This window comes from Babylonia areolata, chromosome 33 (assembly GCF_041734735.1).
Source record: "Babylonia areolata isolate BAREFJ2019XMU chromosome 33, ASM4173473v1, whole genome shotgun sequence".
NCBI classification, from domain to species: domain Eukaryota; kingdom Metazoa; phylum Mollusca; class Gastropoda; order Neogastropoda; family Buccinidae; genus Babylonia; species Babylonia areolata.
In genome coordinates this window covers 13,592,340-13,610,178 of record NC_134908.1, presented here as the reverse complement: position 1 = coordinate 13,610,178, position 17,839 = coordinate 13,592,340, and the positions used below count along the sequence as shown (strand labels likewise).

Sequence of the window (17,839 nt, the reverse complement as noted above, 5' to 3'; positions counted from 1 at the left end):
GCTACTTACATCACATAATGTTATACCTCTATAATTACCTGGATTATTTATATCACCTTTTTTAAACAAAGGGAGTACAATAGAGTCTGTCCAATTTTCCGGAAAAGTACCTTCATCAAATAAGACATTAAAAAGCTTTACGAAAAAGTCAGCCACTCTATCCCCAGCATATTTTAACATTTCCCCAATTACCCCATCTGGTCCAGCAGCTTTACTATTTTTTAAATTTCTAATAACAAGTAATACCTCTTCTTTTGATATTGGCCGGTTCATGTAATCAATGTCCCCTTCATTATCATCATTGCGGTTTTCATCAATACCATCTTCAGTTATAAAAGATACATCTGCAGATGTCTCTAATTCAAGTAAACTTTTAACTCACTCAGTACGGCCAGTCCTCTCTTCTCCTCTACACAGACCTCTCGGATGTCCAGTGGGTGTCTGAATGACCCAACCTTTAGCTTCTGTCGTCAGAACTGTGGTATTCTTTGTCAACATTCACCTCTTTAGTATAAGAGCGTTCCGCTTGCAATATTTTGATGATGGTAATTGGGATGAAACGCTGTTAACGTCGTCTCTTTCGCCGTTCGTATGGAGAGAGTTAAAATGCAGAAACCAGTCGTCGACTGTTAAATTATTCCTAACCTGTTTCTTTTTAAATGAAATTTTATGTACAGCATCCCAGAATTCTCTTTGATTATTTACCGCACTGATAAGCTTATCCAGTAACAAATCATTGTATTCCTTTTCTTTTCTTTTTATCAAATTTTTATATTCTCTTCTTGCCACGCAATAGGCATCACTATCATCTTTATCTTTGGTCCGATTAAATATCCTTAGCAATTTTTTCGCTTTTAACTTGCTAGTTTTACATTCATTGTCGTACCAGTCGCTGTGTTTATCATGCATTGCCAGATTATTTTTTCTTTTCATACATTCCGCATGCACTTTAAGACAGTCATTAAGCATGTTCAAAGCAGCATCACAATCAAAGTCAATCAATTCAATTGCACGATCAAGTAACAGTAGTGTTTCATCAGAGTTCATTGCCTGTGTAAAAGTATATTGTAAATCAGTGTTCCATACAAATTTTTCTATAATATGTTTTTCATCTGGTATGTGCACATGTGTTTCATTTCTTGTGTCTGCAAAACTTAAATACAATTCAATGGGTTGATGATCTGACTCAATTCTTTCTGATACTATCAATTTACAAGAGGAAAAAACACTGATAAACAAATCCATAGATAACAAAAAATAATCATTAACACTGCTACCTGTGTCTGATATATATGTATACTTACCCTCAGTGTCCCCATTACATATACCATTCATTATACACAAACCAAGTGCAGTACACATACTTAGCAGATATTTGCCATAGTTATTAACAACACAGTCAGCTGATTTTCTACGGCTGCTAATGAATGCATGACTATTTTTAAATTGATTACAATGGATATCAATGCCATTTAAAAAATCCTGAGAAAGGTTGGAAATTCTACTGTTTAAATCGCCAGACAAAATAACATGTGCATCATTAAACTCAAGCATACAGTCAAAAAGACAGTCTTCAAGTGCGCTTATACCATTTTCAATATCGAAGTAAGTATAATACGGTGAGCCCTCAGGTGGAACATAAGAACACACATATATGACATCTTCCGGTAAACCAAACAATTTTTTATCAATTAGAAACACTAGACTATTAGGAGATTTCATCTTAATTTCTTTAACGTAAGGAATAAATCTGTTTCTGATAAGACATAGTATACCACCTGAGCGCCTTCCCTGTTTGGTAAATTTAACAGCTGGTTTACCAAAAACAGTATAATCGTCAAATGCAATACATCGAAAGTCTTCTATAAAGGTTTCAACCATGCATATGAAATCAAATTCTAACACAAATGATAGAAAATCTTTGTCACTTATTTTGGAGAAAAGTCCATTTACATTCCAGTGCAGGAACGAAAAACAAAGTCCGTGCTCTCTAGAGCCGCCACAGTCATCAACACGTAGCTCTCTGTCACTCACACACTCTCTTCCTTTTAGCCTCGCTTGCGCACTTTTTTCAACTCGTTCATTCATCATGCCACAAATCACACTGTTCTCACTCTCCTTGTTAACAGTTTCGTTTTGAAATGACCCCTCAGCAAGACTAACAACGTCAACTTCTCTCAGTGGTGGACATTTTTGTACTTGGGAAATATGAGAGAGAGGGGGGGAGAGGCAGACAGCCAGAGAGAGAGAGGGGGGGGACAGACAGACAGCCAGAGAGAGAGGGGTGGACAGACAGACAGCCAGAGAGAGAGAGGGGTGGAGAGAGGCAGACAGCCAGAGAGAGGGGGGGAGAGAGGCAGACAGCCAGAGAGAGAGAGAGGGGGGGACAGACAGACAGCCAGAGAGAGAGAGGGGGTGGAGAGAGGCAGACAGCCAGAGAGAGGGGGGGGAGAGAGGCAGACAGCCAGAGAGAGAGAGGGGGGGAGAGGCAGACAGCCAGAGAGAGAGAGGGGGGGAGAGAGGCAGACAGCCAGAGAGAGAGGGAGGGGGACAGACAGCCACAGAGAGAGGGGGGGGAGAGAGGCAGACAGCCAGAGAGAGAGAGGGGGGAGAGAGGCAGACAGCCAGAGAGAGAGGGAGGGGGACAGACAGCCACAGAGAGAGGGGGGGGGGAGAGAGGCAGACAGCCAGAGAGAGGGGGTGAGAGAGGCAGCCAGAGAGAGGGGGGAGAGAGGCAGACAGCCAGAGAGAGGGGGGGGAGAGAGGCAGACAGCCAGAGAGAGAGGGGGGAGAGAGACAGACAGCCAGAGAGAGAGGGGGGAGAGAGGCAGACAGCCAGAGAGAGAGAAGGGGGGGGGAGAGGCAGCCAGAGAGAGGGGGGGATAGAGGCAGACAGCCACAGAGAGGGGGGGATAGAGGCAGACAGCCAGAGAGTGGGGGGGAGAGAGGCAGACAGCCAGAGAGAGAGAGGGGGGGGAGAGGCAGACAGCCAGAGAGAGAGAGGGGGGGAGAGAGGCAGACAGCCAGAGAGAGAGGGAGGGGGACAGACAGCCACAGAGAGAGGGGGGGGAGAGAGGCAGACAGCCAGAGAGAGAGAGGGGGGAGAGAGGCGGACAGCCAGAGAGAGAGGGAGGGGGACAGACAGCCACAGAGAGAGGGGGGGGGAGAGAGGCAGACAGCCAGAGAGAGAGGGGGGGACTGACAGACAGCCAGAGAGAGAGGGGGGGGGGGGAGGGGGCAGACAAACGAGGAGAGAGAGAGGGCCGGATAAAAGCAGAGACAAAATCCTTTCACTGGAAAATGTTTGAAGTGGCCTGTGACAGCACTCACGGCCTGTTTGTTCAGTAGTCATTTCTGGGAAGCCATTTCCTGATGCAGCTTTCCCGAGTAAGACTTCGCTGGAAAAGATCAACATTAACAGCTCACATCTTTGAAAGCCTGTAGGCTCACAGCCATAACAGTGTCTGATGTTCACCTTCACGGCCAACTGATCCACCTCCCCCCACTCCACCACGGACCTCAGTGCTGCTGAAGCCAGGCTTTCAAAGCCGGGTTCTGTTCAGGTTATTGAATTTAAAAGGCTTTACATGTGTCGAGGGCAAGAGGTCAAGGTGCTAGCTTCAAAACTAAGTGCCGCCTTGCCCCCACCTCTACCCCCCCTTTCTGCCAGTTTTACTCGAACTGAACCAGGGAACAATACTTCTCTTTGGACCCTTTTCTTTTTCACTGCAGTTGAGATATAAATCAAACTGTCCTTCTGCTCTTATGGTCTGTCTGTCTGTCTACTTATGAATGGTTTGAAGATAAAATAATCAGCCCTGAAACAGTCCCCGTTGACATTGGACGAAAGCAATATAAAGGAATTATACCTTCGTAGCCACGACGATCAGATGATGCAATATGAACTGAGTTCACAGTTGGTCTGACTACTGTTTCGTCTGCGCTTTGGGCTTGTGTGACTGCCAGGATTGAACCTTCACGTTTTGTTTGAAACAATACAGGTGCAGTGGCCAAATCGGTGAGACACTGGACCTCTGACGTTCAGTCAGGGAGGAGTGTCAATGTGTGGCAAGTCAGGAGTGTCAGTGTGTGACATGGCAGTGTGTAACATGTCCGTGTAACGTGTCAGTGTGTAACATGTCAGGGAGGAGTGTTAGTGTGTGACATGTCAGTGTTTAACATGTCAGGGAGGAGTGTTAGTGTGTGACATGTCAGTGTATGACATGTCAGAGAGGAGTGTTAGTGTGTGACATGTCAGGGAGGAGTGTTAGTGTGTGACATGTCAGTGTATAACATGTAAAGGAGGAGTGTTAGTGTGTAACATGTTAGGGTGTGACATGTCAGTGTGTAACATGTCAGTGTATGACATGTAAAGGAGGAGTGTTAATATGTGACATGTCAGAGTGTGGCATGTCAGTGTGTAACATGTCAGTGTATGACATGTAAAGGAGGAGTGTTAGTGTGTGACATGTTAGGGTGTGACATGTCAGTGTGTAACATGCCAGTGTGTGACATGTTAGGAAGGAGTGTTAGTGTGTAACACGTCAGTGTGTAACATGTCAGGGAGGAGTAACAAGGAGTTTTAGTGTGTGACATGTCAGAGACGAGTGTTAGTGTGTAACATGTGAGTGTGTGACATGTCAGTTTGTAACATGTCAGGGAGGAGTGTGAGTGTGTAATATGTCAGTGAGAAATGTCAGTGCTGTGTGTCTGTATCAGTAATGTTCTGTGGTGTCTTTTCTCTCGATGCCACATACAAACAGACGTCCGTTATAAAAATTAAAACAGTCCTCTTTTAGATGCCACATACAGACAGACGTCCGTCATAAAAAGTTCTCTTTAGATGCCACATACAGACAGACGTCCGTCATAAAAAGTCCTCTTCAGATGCCACATACAGATTGATGTCCGTCATAAAAAGTCCTCTTCAGATGCCACATACAGACAGATGTCCGTCATGAAAAGTCCTCTTCAGATGCCACATACAGATTGATGTCCGTCATAAAAAGTCCTCTTCAGATGCCACATACAGACAGATGTCCGTCATGAAAGGTCCTCTTTTGATGCCACATACAGATTGATGTCCGTCATAAAAAGTCCTCTTTCGATGCCACATACAGATTGATGTCCGTCATAAAAAGTCCTCTTTAGATGCCACATACAGACAGATGTCCGTCATAAAAAGTCCTCTTCAGATGCCACAGACAGACAGATGTCCGTCATAAAAAGTCCTCTTCAGATGCCACATACAGACAGACGTCCGTCATAAAAAGTCCTTTTAGATCCCACACACAGACAGATGTCCGTCATAAAAAGTCTTCTTTAGATGCCACATACAGATTGATGTCCGTCATAAAAAGTCCTCTTCAGATGCCACAGACAGACAGACGTCCGTCATAAAAAAAAGTCCTCTTTAGATGCCACATACAGATTGATGTCCGTCATAAAAAGTCCTCTTTAGATGCCATACACAGACAGATGTCCGTCATAAAAAGTCCTCTTTAGATGCCACATACAGACAGATGTCCGTCATAAAAAGTTCTCTTTAGATGCCATACACAGACAGATGTCCGTCATAAAAAGTCCTCTTTAGATGCCATACACAGTCAGATGTCCGTCATAAAAAGTCCTCTTTAGATGCCACATACAGACAGATGTCCGTCATAAAAAGTCCTCTTTAGATGCCACATACAGACAGATATCCGTCATAAAAAGTCCTCTTTAGATGCCATACACAGTCAGATGTCCGTCATAAAAAAGTCCTCTTTAGATGCCACATACAGACAGATGTCCGTCATAAAAAGTCCTCTTTAGATGCCACATACAGACAGATGTCCGTCATAAAAAGTCTTCTTTAGATGCCATACACAGTCAGATGTCCGTCATAAAAAGTCCTCTTTAGATGCCACACACAGACAGATGTCCGTCATAAAAAGTCCTCTTTAGATGCCACATATAGACAGATGTCCGACATAAAAAGTCCTCTTGAGATTCCACACACAGACGTATGTCCGATGTTTCTGGCACTGGTTGGAACTCCATTTCAGTTCAATGGAATTTGCAGTTTATCAGCAGTTCTGCCTTCTCTAAAAGACCATGTGTGTTACATGTCAGGGAAGTTATAACCCCACTTCACAAATGTGACACGCAATTATTCAACACATTTCCTTCTTCTTCTTTTTTTTCATTTTTTTTTTCATTGGTTCTTTCCTCTTTTTCCATAATTGTTTTATTTTTGCCACAGCCCGTTACAGTTTGCTGTCTAAATTGTTTCTAAATTGAAAAAAGCGCAAAAACAATGTTGATCGATGGGTATTTTCTAATGCATCAAGGCGATCAGTCCCCTTGCCTTACGGTGTGCAGACCGTTTCTGGTGCCGTCACAAAGGTCATTAGCAGCTCATTGTCCCCCATGCTGTTGTCCACTGATGACGTCAGAGCGGACAGCACGCACTGTGACATGGCGGGGCACTGGTGACGGTGTTTGCAACATGCAAGTCAGACTGACGTTTGTGTGGAAGGGGGAGAGGGGGTATAGCGGGTGGGGGCGGGGGTGACAACGATTTGCGCTGTGATTGTCACATGTAAGAAAAGGAAACTGGACTTGCCTGCACATCCATCCAGCAACGTGCAGTATAGTCGGCAGAGACCGGAAACAGGCAGGTTGGTGTTCATGAAAACAGCGGCGTCGCTCTTCAGTCACGTTTTATTACCACAGCTTGTGTGTGTGTGTGTGTGTGTGTGTGTGTGTGTGGATGGCGTTCATGTACGAAACGTCATGTCACCCATGTGTGGACTTCAAGACACACCAAAACCTGTAGGACTGCACTGTTAAAACAGTCATCATACAGTGGTACTTGGAAAATACTGTTGTCACAAGTGCATGTTATGCTACCGAAATCAAACGTCAGCTAACGGAAGAGATTTTTTTTATCAGTGCGTAATGTACTGTATTGTACATTATACTGTATTATATCTTGTACTGTATCATATATTGTAATGTATTGTATATTGTATCGCATTATGTACTGTATTGCATTGCATAGTATTATGTATTGTACCGTACTGTACTGTCACACGAGTGTCCTCTTTGTGAAATTCGGGCTGGTTTCCCGGCATACAGCATTAGAGCAGCGTCACCTTTTTTCAGAGAGAGAAAGAGAGAAACAAAACAAGACAAGACAAGAAAATCAAGACAAGACAAAACACTGGTGTGTTTTTGTACTTCCAATCCCCGCCTTGAATAGGGTCTACTCTACACAATACTAAATAAAGATTAAAGCATGGTGTTAACAGAAATACATAAGAGAGGAAAAAAATTAAACACACACACACTAATATCTAGGGAATTCTAGTGTCTATGGCCTGAACCACGGCATCAGCATCATCGTTCATAATTCACACAGCATCGTTCATAATTCACACACACACAGCAGGTGACTCCGTGACGTAGGCCTGCTGTGCCACTCAGCTGATGTTATTTAATAGCCAGCATTAATTTGATCATCGCTGGTTCCAGTAACCAGAGTCCTTCCCGGGTACTATTTATTACCAGCGTTTATACCCGGCGAAATTGTCCGCTCAGAGTTCGACCTTGACCTCACAGTGATGTATGTCACGACTGTTAGAACATCTCAAGGCTGCAGCCCTTGTGCGTGAGAAAATGACGTCAGAATGTAGACCTCCACTAGAGTTTGAAAGCAGTGAGAAAATGACGTCAGAATGTAGACTTCCATTAGAGTTTGAAAGCAGTGAAAAAATGACGTCAGAATATAGGCCTCCACTAGAGTTTGAAAGCAGTGAAAAAATGACGTCAGAATGCAGACCACCGCTCAGTTTGAAGGCAGTGAGAAAATGACGTCAGAATGTAGACCACCACTCAGTTTGAAGGCAGTGAGAAAATGACGTCAGAATGTAGACCACCACTCAGTTTGAAGGCAGTGAGAAAATGACGTCAGAATGTAGACCACCACTCAGTTTGAAGGCAGTGGTGTGCAGTGGCGCAGTGGGTGCCCGGGCTGATTGCTGACTGCTCAGTGTGACGTGGAGTTGACGGGAATCCAGCTGGGTGCTGACAGCTGTCTGGACAGGAGGCCGATCCGCGCGGCTCTCTGTATGCAGTGTGCCAACACTCTGACCCGTGTAAAGTCACTTGGCCATTTGCCTTTGTTATTGATGGGATGATAGGATACCGCTGATAATAATATCCACAGTGACTTGAACGGTCAGTGGTCACAGCTGCATTATACTGTTCCTTATGCTGCACTATACTGTTCCTTATGCTGCACTATACTGTGCCTTAGGCTGCACTATACTGTGCATTAGGCTGCTGCTGTCATACTGCTGCTGCTGTTTCATGACAACCGTTATCACCATTGCTCACAACCACCACCACCCTCACCGCCACCCCCAAGCCCCCCGCCATGTCTCCCCCCTCCACAACTCCACTCACACCCACACGCTGACTCGGCTTCCCACTCATAACTTTTTGTTGTGTTGAAGTAGCAGGGGATAACGTGTGAGTGGGCGGGGGAGGGGGGTGAGGGTGAGTCACAGCCCTCCCTAGTTCCCCCCGCCTCACCCCCATCCCCCGACTCCTCCCACCCCCATGCCCTATTAACCTCTTACAGCCAGGCGACAGTATGACAATTGAAGTGCCCCATGGTGTTGTCACACATCGGTTCTGGACGTCGTCATCATCCACCGCTGACAGTTGAGAAATAGGATGGAGACATGGGGGGAAAGAAGGAAAGAAAAGAAAGAGAGAGGGGAAAAGATGCGAGGGCAAAAGAAAGAAGTGTTGGAAATGGGAGGGGGAATTGTGAAAGAAACCGGAGGGAAGGGACAGGCCAAAGAGAGGAAAAATAACAGTGTGGGAAGACAGGGATAATGACTGTCATTGGGTATGACAGTGATCCATGCATGGCTCGTCTCTCTGTACTCACTCGCGTGCAGGTCGAGGTATGTGCGTGTGTATGTGCGCATATGTGTGTGTACATGTGTGTGCACGTGTGTGGAAGTTTGCATGTGTGTAGGTGTGCATGTGTGTGTGTGTGTGTTGGAGGAAGAATGATGGCTATTCACATGACGATAAAAAAACAACAGCTAACATTTTCTTCTGTTCAGCCACACAGAAAGACAGAAGACAAGACGGACAAAGGGCACAGTGACTGGCTATACCATGGACAGTGACTGGCAATCCCATGGACAGTGACACAGTGACTGGCTATCCCATGGACAGTGACACAGTGACTGGCTATCCCATGGACAGTGACAGGCTATCCCATGGACAGTGACACAGTGACTGGCTATCCCATGGACAGTGACAGGCTATCCCATGGACAGTGACACAGTGACTGGGTATACCATGGACAGTGACAGTGTGACTGGCTATCCCATGGACAGTGACAGGCTATACCATGGACAGTGACACAGTGACTGGCTATCCCATGGACAGTGACAGGCTATACCATGGACAGTGAAACAGTGACTGGCTATCCCATGGACAGTGACACAGTGACTGGCTATCCCATGGACAGCGACACAGTGACTGGCTATCCCATGGACAGTGACACAATGACTGGCTGTCCCATGGACAGTGACACAGTGACTGGCTATCCGATGGACAGTGAAACAGTGACTGGCTATCCCATGGACAGTGACACAGTGACTGGCTATCCGATGGACAGTGACACAATGACTGGCTGTCCCATGGACAGTGACACAGTGACTGGCTATCCCATGGACAGTGACAGGCTATACCATGGACAGTGACACAGTGACTGGCTATCCCATGGACAGTGACAGGCTATACCATGGACAGTGAAACAGTGACTGGCTATCCGATGGACAGTGACACAGTGACTGGCTATCCGATGGACAGTGACACAGTGACTGGCTATCCCATGGACAGTGACACAGTGACTGGCTATCCGATGGACAGTGACACAGTGACTGGCTGTCCCATGGACAATGACAGTGACTGGCTCTCCCGTGGACAACGACACAATGACTGGCTTTCCCATGGACAACGACACAATGACTGGGTCTCCCATGGACAACGACACAGTGACTGGCTTTCCCATGGACAACGACACAATGACTGGGTCTCCCATGGACAATGACACAATGACTGGGTCTCCCATGGACAATGACACAGTGACTGGCTATCCCATGGACAGTGACTGGCTTTCCCATGGACAACGACACAATGACTGGGTCTCCCATGGACAACGACACAGTGACTGGCTATCCCATGGACAGTGACACAGTGACTGGCTTTCCCATGGACAATGACAGTGACTGGCTTTCCCATGGACAAAGACACAATGACTGGGTCTCCCATGGACAACGACACAATGACTGGCTTTCCCATGGACAACGACACAATGACTGGCTTTCCCATGGACAACGACACAGTGACTGGCTTTCCCATGGACAGTGACAGTGACTGGCTTTCCCATGACTGGCTTTCCCACGGGCAACGACACAGTGACTGGCTTTCCCATGGACAATTAGTGACTGGCTTTCCCACAGACAAAGACCGGCTTTCCTACGGACAATTACAGTGACTGGCTTTCCCACAGACATTTACAGTGGGTGACTGGCTTTCCCATGGACAATTACAGTGACTGGCTTTCCCACAGACATTTACAGTGGGTGACTGGCTTTCCCATGGACAATTACAGTGACTGGCTTTCCCGTGGACAATGACTGGCTTTCCCACAGACATTTACAGTGGGTGACTGGCTTTCCCACAGACAATTACAGTGACTGGCTTCCCCGTGGACAATGACTGGCTTTCCCACAGACAATTACAGTGACTGGCTTTCCCATGGACTATGACTGGCCTTCCCACGGACAATAACACTGACAGGCTTTCTCATGGACAATGACTGGCTTTCCCATGGACACTGACTGGCTTTCTCATGGACAACGACACAATGACTGGCTTTCCCATGGACAACGACACAATGACTGGCTTTCCCATGGACAATGACTGGCTTTCCCATGGACAACGACACAATGACTGGCTTTCCCATGGACAATGACTGGCTTTCCCATGGACAACGACACAATGACTGGCTTTCCCATGGACAATGACTGGCTTTCCCATGGACAACGACACAATGACTGGCTTTCCCATGGACAACGACACAATGACTGGCTTTACCATCGACAATGATTAGCTTTCCCACGGAAAATAACAGTGACTGGCTTTCCCATGGACAGTGACTGGCTTTCCCATGGACAATGTTCCCACTTCTCCAGGTCAGTGGGGATGGGTGGTGTACAGGCACTGACTTCTTTTCTTTCTTTTTTTTAATTTGTTTTGTTTTATTTTGCTTTTACTTCTTTTCCGTTTCTTTTCATTTTATTGCATTTTATTATTTCTGTCCTCTTCCTGTGGGCATCTTGAGCATCACAGCAGTCCTGACTGCAGACAGGCCGAGAGCTGTGTTCAGCTGGCCCCTGCCCTGCACAGTGTGGCGTGTCCTGTGTCCGTCAGGACAGTGTGTATGTCAGACACCGTGTGTGCTCACTGGGGGGTGTGGGGTGGAACATATGGGGGTGACGGGGAAGGGGACGGAGATCAGTGACTGAGGTGTCATAAAGGGGGTGGGGATATGGGAGAGTGAGAACAGGATGTGCTGTTTCATAACCACCAACATCCCACCCCCACCCCACCCCAACACCCACCCTCATGATTGCTCTGCCCCCTAATGGCGTTTGTGACATCCTCCAGCAGATGACAGTCGCCCTGGGCTATCCTGTCAAGACAGAAGGTGCAGTGACGTCCTCTAGTAGATGACAGTCGCCCTGGGCTATCCTGTCAAGACAGAAGGTGCAGTGACGTCCTCCAATAGATGATAGTCGCCCTGGGCTATCCTGTCAAGACAGAAGGTGCAGTGAAAGGATCTCCCCAGCACTGCAGGGGGTGTTCAGTGGAGACTCGCCATGTCGAGGAAGTGACTGTCCACGGGTTCGAGTTCCGTATATTACCGCCACCACCACTCCCCACCTCCATCCCCCCCCCTAACCCTAGGCCATGGGTGGTGGTCTGGACGTTGTTGTTGGTGCCCCAGCTGCCCCCCCTCCACCACACTCCACACTCTCTGACTGACTGACCGACGGTCACTGTGACAGTACAGTCCACGTGACTTGCGCACGTGAAGGTCAGTGGGTCATAGTGGGTCATGGTCAGTGGGTCATGGTCAGTGCAGCACAGCAGTGTGTTTTGGAGGTTTGGCAGGGCGTGGTTGTTGTGATAACCAGCAGTCACGGTTGTTGAGGGGTGATAGCCAGCAGTCACGGTTGTTGAGGGGGTGATAGCCAGCAGTCATGGTTGTTGAGGGGTGATAGCCAGTAGTCACGGTTGTTGATGGGTGATAGCCAGCAGTCACGGTTGTGGAGGGTTGATAGCCAGCAGTCACGGTTGTGGAGGGGTGATAGCCAGCAGTCACGGTAGTGGAGGGGTGATAGCCAGCAGTCACGGTTGTTGATGGGTGATAGCCAGCAGTCACGGTCGTTGAGGGGTGATAGCCAGCAGTCACGGTTGTTGAGGGGTGATAGCCAGCAGTCACGGTTGTTGAGGGGGTGATAGCCAGCAGTCACGGTTGTTGATGGGTGATAGCCAGCAGTCACGGTCGTTGAGGGGTGATAGCCAGCAGTCACGGTTGTTGAGGGGTGATAGCCAGCAGTCACGGTAGTGGAGGGTTGATAGCCAGCAGTCACGGTTGTTGAGGGGTGATAGCCAGCAGTCACGGTCGTTGAGGGGTGATAGCCAGCAGTCACGGTTGTGGAGGGTTGATAGCCAGCAGTCACGGTTGTGGAGTGTTGATAGCCAGCAGTCACGGTTGTTGAGGGGTGATAGCCAGCAGTCACGGTTGTTGAGGGGTGATAGCCAGCAGTCACGGTCGTTGAGGGGTGATAGCCAGCAGTCACGGTTGTTGATGGGTGATAGCCAGCAGTCACGGTTGTTGATGGGTGATAGCCAGCAGTCACGGTCGTTGAGGGGTGATAGCCAGCAGTCACGGTTATTGAGGGGTGATAGCCAGCAGTCACGGTTGTTGAGGGGTGATAGCCAGCAGTCACGGTTGTTGAGGGGTGATAGCCAGCAGTCACGGTCGTTGAGGGGTGATAGCCAGCAGTCACGGTTGTTGAGGGGTGATAGCCAGCAGTCTGCCCGTCCAGCAGGACAGGTCCGCGTGCTACTTGCCGCGCTGGGTCATCAGCTGTTCACTCTTTGCTGCTGGGACAGACACCGAATCCAAACATCGTTTGTCCCTCCCCACAAAATGGAGAATAGTTTGTACTGGCCTGTTCTGCTCATTAGAAGGAAGAATCTACCATGCCCATCGCGCGCGTGTGTTTGTGTGTGTGTGTGTGTGTGTGTGTGTGTGTGTGTGTGTTTGGATATATATATATATATATATATATATATATATATATATAACACTGAAAAGTGAACAATGTTAATGGCTTAGCTAACAGCCCCTATCACAACAAATGCCAGCAGAGCAAATTTCTGATAAAATTCGACAACAAAATAAAACTGTTAGATGTGGTTGGTGAATGCCAATATTAACTCTACACTCAACTCGTTTCCAACCCTGTCTCGTTCCTTGGTTTCCCACAACCCTCAACATTTTCATCTTCACATTCACATTCATTTCACATCATTTTTTTCGCACATACAAATGTGCCGTCACTGTATAAGGAATTTTGTTAAACTGGACGCCAAGCACATCAGCAGAGAGGGAGGGGCGCGCGCACACACACACAGACACACACACACACACACACACACACACACACACACACACACACACACACACACACACACAGATAACATATATACTGACCAGATTTCCACCTTCTGGTGGGAGAATGTGGAGGGGAGGTACGGATGGGGTGGGGGGGAGGGAGGGGGGCAGTGGAGGCTGTAGCCGAGGCCAGAGATGGCCAAAGAACCAGACACACCGAAGGCCGTCTGTGACAAGGGAGATAAATGGAGCCATGCCAGAGGAATCCTGCAGGCCTGTGGAAAGCCTCAACTCCATGCGGCGTCACTGCTATCAGCACTGTAACATGTCGCGGGGGTATTGCTCCCAGGGGGCGAAATCCATACCTAAATGGCCAGAGAGGGGGGAGGCAGACAGATGGGCAGATTGAGTGAAAGAGTGGGGGAGGGGGGACAGGGAGGACAAGGGGGTGGGGGTGGACGCCACAATGTGGAGAGCAGTGAACAACGACAATGACTGGAGGACATGCACTTCCCTCTTGTGGGCCGGACTCGAGTTGCACATTATCACTTGTGGTGTTTCCCCCAGGAACCGGACCAGCGTCATCATATCACTGTTCCCAGTCAGCATTGATATCACTGTCCCCAGTCAGCATTGATATCACTGTCCCCTGTCAGCATTGATATCACTGTCCTCTGTCCCCAGTCAGCATTGATATCACTGTCCCCTGTCAGCATTGATATCACTGTCCTCTGTCCCCAGTCAGCATTGATATCACTGTCCCCAGTCAGCATTGATATCACTGTCCTCTGTCCCCAGTCAGCATTGATATCACTGTCCCCTGTCAGCATTGATATCACTGTCCTCTGTCCCCAGTCAGCATTGATATCACTGTCCTCTGTCCCCAGTCAGCATTGATATCACTGTCCCCAGTCAGCATTGATATCACTGTCCTCTGTCCCCAGTCAGCATTGATATCACTGTCCTCTGTCCCCAGTCAGCATTGATATCACTGTCCTCTGTCCCCTGTCAGCATTGATATCACTGTCCTCTGTCCCCAGTCAGCATTGATATCACTGTCCTCTGTCCCCAGTCAGCATTGATATCACTGTCCCCAGTCAGCATTGATATCACTGTCCTCTGTCCCCAGTCAGCATTGATATCACTGTCCTCTGTCCCCAGTCAGCATTGTTATCACTGTCCCCAGTCAGCATTGATATCACTGTCCTCTGTCCCCTGTCAGCATTGATATCACTGTCCTCTGTCCCCAGTCAGCATTGATATCACTGTCCTCTGTCCCCAGTCAGCATTGATATCACTGTCCTCTGTCAGCATTGATATCACTGTCCTCTGTCCCCAGTCAGCATTGATATCACTGTCCTCTGTCCCCAGTCAGCATTGTTATCACTGTCCCCAGTCAGCATTGATATCACTGTCCTCTGTCCCCAGTCAGCATTGATATCACTGTCCCCTGTCAGCATTGATATCACTGTCCTCTGTCCCCAGTCAGCATTGATATCACTGTCCTCTGTCAGCATTGATATCACTGTCCTCTGTCCCCAGTCAGCATTGATATCACTGTCCTCTGTCCCCAGTCAGCATTGATATCACTGTCCTCTGTCCCCAGTCAGCATTGATATCACTGTCCCCAGTCAGCATTGATATCACTGTCCTCTGTCCCCAGTCAGCATTGATATCACTGTCCCCAGTCAGTATTGATATCACTGTCCTCTGTCCCCAGTCAGCATTGATATCACTGTCCCCAGTCAGCATTGATATCACTGTCCTCTGTCCCCAGTCAGCATTGATATAGCTGTCCTCTGTCAGCATTTATATCACTGTCCCCAGTCAGCATTTATATCACTGTCCTCTGTCAGCATTTATATCACTGTCCCCAGTCAGCATTGATATCACTGTCCCCAGTCAGCATTTATATCACTGTCCTCTGGCCCCAGTCAGCATTGATATCACTGTCCTCTGTCCCCAGTCAGCATTGATATCACTGTCCTCTGTCCCCAGTCAGCATTGATATCACTGTCCCCAGTCAGCATTTATATCACTGTCCTCTGTCCCCAGTCAGCATTGATATCACTGTCCTCTGTCAGCATTTATATCACTGTCCCCAGTCAGCATTTATATCACTGTCCCCAGTCAGCATTGATATCACTGTCCCCACTCAGCATTGATATCACCGTCCCCTGTCAACATTATCGGCTTTTTTCAGCTCTCACCAGTGGCGGAGCTTCCCTGGGAAATATCAGTGCGTGCGTGTGTGTGTGTGTGTGTGTGTGTGTGTGTGTGTGTGTGTCCGAAATGTGCAGTTGGTCCGGACAAGGGTTCCCAAACAGTGCTTGAGATAAAAACTGGATGAAATACTGAAAACGTGTAAACAAAGATTCAATTTTTTTAAAGTAAGCGACCGGCGCAATATCCGAATGGTTGAAGCGTTGGACTTTCAATCAGGATCCCGGGGTTTTTTAACTTTTTTTTTATAGAATATCTTTTTTCTTTTTCTTATTTTTTAACAAAACTGAATTAAAAGCAAGATTATATTACACTTATAGTGTAACTGGGTCGAAATAAAAACGGTATTAAAAAACCGAAAGCCAACAAAATTAGAATAAAACCCAGCAATGGTTAGAGATGGAAATACTGTGCTGGTTAGAGATGGAAATATTGTGCTGGTTAGAGATGGAAATACTGTAAGCAAAGTAGATCGATTGGAAAACGTGGAGAGAGGCAGACAGACAGAGAGGGCAAAATGAGAATAAATACACAGGAATAATGATCAACCTTTTTTCTTTCTTTCTTTTTTTTTTTTATCGCATATGACATCAAAATTCAGACTGAAAAAAAAAATCATTTCAACACGCGCACACAGACCATACGGCAAAAAACCACACACAAAAAAACAACAACAAAAAACAAAAAACATTTACTTGACAAATCAGTCTGCATTAACTATTGCAAACGCACAGTGCAGTAAACTGTTAATATATTAAACATACTTTCTGAAGGAAACACAGAGAGAGGAGGAAGAAGAGGGAAGAGGAGGAATGGGAAGAGAGAACAAGTGGGAGACATATGGAGAGTGTATAGTAATACACACAATGAACAGCTATCATTTAAAAGACTGAAAATATATACTGAAGTAAAGAGATATAGAGAGAGGGAGGATGACGGAGGGAAAATGATGTGGTAGAAGTGTTGTGATGACTGTTGTAGAGCTCAAGGGAAGAAGCCAAAAGAAAGACAAGCAGAGAGGAAGAGTGTTCAGTCACAGCATTGTGTCATGTACATGGGGCGGCATGGCTTCATCACGTCTGGTAGTCACCCCCATTCACACCATTCACTTCACACCATCACCCCCTGTTGAATCATGAAGGCTGTGCTCTTGTTCGCAGCTGACCCCCACACCCCATCTCTCTCTCTGTCTCTCTGTCTCTCTGTCTCTGTCTCTCTGTCTCTCTCTCTCTGTCTCTCTCTCTCTCTCACCCCCCACCCCCCACCCCATCCAGTCGTCACCATGGGTTATCTTCAGCCATCTCCTCCCGCACCTTCCTGCAGATAAGAAAAGGAAAAAAACAAAAACAAAAACAAACATTTCAGTTGGAATCGATTCTTTTTGTCTCATGCGTGATATTTTGTTCAGGTACGTATACTGGGAAAGGACATTGTGTGTGTGTGTGTGTGTGTGTGTGTGTGTGTGTGTGTGTGTGTGTGTGTGTGTGTGTGTGTGTTAGAGAGAGAGAGATTAAACAGCACCCCTTTTGTGCATGTATTGTTTTTTCAGAGACGGAAGAGAAAATTTCGAACCGAAGGGAGGGGGGAAGTGCCTTTTGCTTTATTATACAGTATTAAATCAAGTCTTTAATCTTTAAATCTGTAAATAAAATCGGATTAAATCTTCTGTTCATGTGTTCATTCCAGATATGCTACTTGCATATCGAGAGAGACAGACAGAGACACAGTAAGACAGAGACAGAGAGTTATTTTTACTTTTCCGTATTATTTTTCATAGAAGAGAGAAATAAGAGAAGCAGAGGGAGAGACACAGAGAGAGAGAAAAAAAAATCGTATATGTGTAGTTGTGTG

The 17,839-nt window shown here is 47.0% G+C and overlaps 1 protein-coding gene and 1 pseudogene across 4 annotated transcripts in view; one reads left to right on the top strand and one right to left on the bottom strand.

The window, feature by feature from the left end:
- Nucleotides 1-17,839, top strand: part of LOC143276779 (neo-calmodulin-like) — a 249,390-nt gene that overhangs the window by 223,145 nt on the left and 8,406 nt on the right. The window lies entirely within an intron of this gene.
- LOC143276821 (uncharacterized) lies at nt 12,215-14,350 on the bottom strand (annotated as a pseudogene).